The sequence below is a fragment of the Littorina saxatilis genome, linkage group LG2 (assembly GCF_037325665.1).
Source record: "Littorina saxatilis isolate snail1 linkage group LG2, US_GU_Lsax_2.0, whole genome shotgun sequence".
In the NCBI taxonomy this organism is placed as follows: Eukaryota; Metazoa; Mollusca; class Gastropoda; order Littorinimorpha; family Littorinidae; genus Littorina; species Littorina saxatilis.
In genome coordinates, this window is record NC_090246.1 from 17,856,889 (window position 1) to 17,859,672 (window position 2,784).

Genomic DNA, 2,784 nt, shown 5'->3' on the forward strand with positions numbered 1-2,784 from the left:
TTTGATGGTTTGATTAGGCGTTCTTTTACGTAGGAAAACTGGAGCCGCTTCGGTCGAGTTCACAGTTCAGTGACTTTACTCGAGCACACTCGGCCGACCACGCAGGCGGTCATTTCTTTCTTTCTTTACTGGTGTTTAACGTCGTTTTCAACCGTTCAAGGTTATATCGCGACGGGGAAAAGGGGGGAGGGGGATGGGATAGAGCCACTTGTTAATTGTTTCTTGTTCACAAAAGCAGGCGGTCATTTGAAGTTTGTCATGAAGTGGAATATGCGAATAAAGAAGTTATTTTTATTACTACGTACTCTGCCCTTGAGTTAAACTGACTCTTTCACTCTTCACACTACACACTTCACACACAGAATTTGGGAGGATACAGACTTGTTATTTCCTCACAACTGAATTACAATACAATTCTTCACATCAATACCGCAATACCAATCACCACTCACGAACGCACAGTTCACACAGTGATGATATTGCACTGAATCACTCAATACATATGAGTACGTATACATAGTATAACAATCTTTCGTAACCCTACTTTCTCAATATTAGATTATTCCACAAGAGAGGATGTTGACAGACACTCACGAGTTCGTAGTTCTCACTTCATGCCGTCCTTTACACACTCTTGTGCCACTGTAATCCATGCAGATACCGGTTCAGTTCCAATTCTCACCGGCGCAGTTCCTCCCCGAGAAACACTACTGACTTCGCTCTTAGCGAACAGCGGTACCGGTACTTCTTCTTCTTCTTCAGCGTTCCAGAATATTGTCTGGTTACGTGTGAGCTCGTTTGCCCATTTGGGTTCCCCACACTATACTCTGAGAGCATAGTCAGCTTCACTCCGCTTTCGTTGAGTAGGCATGCTGGGTATTTTCGTGTTTCTTTAACCCACCGAACTCTGACATGGATTACAGGATCTTTTCCGTGCGCACTTGGTCTTGTGCTTGCGTGTACACACGAAGGGGGTTAAGTCACTAGCAGGTCTGCACACAAGTTGACCTGGGAGATCGGAAAAATCTCCACCCTTAACCCACCAGGCGGCAGCGACCGGGATTCGAACTCACGACCTCCCGATTAGGAGGCCGACGTCTTACCACCACGCCATTGCGCCCGTCGGTACCGGTACGTCTCAACGTCCAGTGTTCATGATGGGGACTCCACCGTCCATCCACCTTCGCCGATGTGACTTCTTGTCCTGACATCGTCACGAACTCTCCAGTGTGGGTTCCAACCCCCGGACACCGTCATGGAAACTGACTCCTAAAGAATTGTTTGTTTGTTTGTTCGCTTAACGCCCAGCCGACCACGAAGGGCCATATCAGGGCGGTCGTGCTGCTTTGACATATAACGTGCGCCACACAAGACAGAAGTCGCAGCACAGGCTTCGTGTCTCACCCAGTCACATTATTCTGATACCGGACCAACCAGTCCTAGTACTAACCCCATAATGCCAGACGCTAGGCGGAGCAGCCACTAGATTGCCAATTTTAAAGTCTTAGGTATGACCCGGCCGGGGTTCGAACCCACGACCTTCCGATCACGGGGCGGACGCCGCCTTACCACTAGGCCAACCGTGCCGGTCAACATTAAATGTAGCCGGTGTAACACGAAATTTTTAATCCACGAAAAATTTACTCCGGAGTAAATATTTCGTACGAAATTCTTACTCTGAGTACACTTTTCGTACGAGAAAAAAACTCCCCAAGGCACGAAAAAATTACTCCCTCCACGAAATGTTTACTCCCCATTTTTTTTACTTCCAGTAAAAAATCTCGTACGCGAAAATGGGATGCGGGCGAAGGGATAATGCCAATATGTGATCTCGCGCAAACGAATGTCGCGCTAGCCTCCCTCCACTCCTTCCACCACCAAGACTAACAGGGGACAAGGGAGTAAAAATTTCGTACACCTGGCATGGGAAGTTAAATTGCTCGTGTTAGGGTGAAGTAATTTATTCGGTTTTTTTATTCGTCAGGGGAGTAACATTTGTGTACAAAATGTTAACTCGGAACTCACCTGTCGTGGGGAGTAATTTTCTCGTGTAATGGGGGAGTGCTTTTTTCGTAAAGGGAGTAACATTTTCGTACGAAATTTTTACTCCGGAGTAAAAATCTCGTGGGAGTAATTTTCTCGTGTTACACCGGTCCCTCCTAAAGAATTAACCTAAGTCTTAATATAACATTCTCTTAAACCAACTATTCTTTTTAAACACTGAGTCGTACGTGTATCACCTCTCTCGTTCATTCTTCCTTTCTACATTCGCATTCCAAGCTAAACATTACACACGTACTTCTGACATTTCATGTATGTCATTCCGTCCACAATCAATATCCAAGCTATACTAACCCATGGATCACTTAATCCATAAATGACACTACCATACATAGCATCAACATCTTAACATAACATAGATGCGTAACAACATTTAGGATTAAAATCACGACGTCTTTACAAAATCTTATCTTCAAATACCTAGTTACTCACATCTTTGTGACAGTTACTGATGCAGAATCCACTATTCAACTTGACTTGACGCGTTGACTGAGTTAATTGTGTCCGTGCGTAGACAGTCTACTACCAGTCACTCAATACAATCCATGGAAGAAAAAATGCGTCTCAAACATATAGAATATTGCAAACGTCTTGGTTGTTACCCAAGGTCCGCTATGAAAGGAAAAATCATGTCTGTACAAAAGAAGGGACTGAACACACTCATCGACAAAATTCAACTTAGCCTCGAGTGCCTCCCTTGGACCCCTCTCTCTCTCTCTCTCT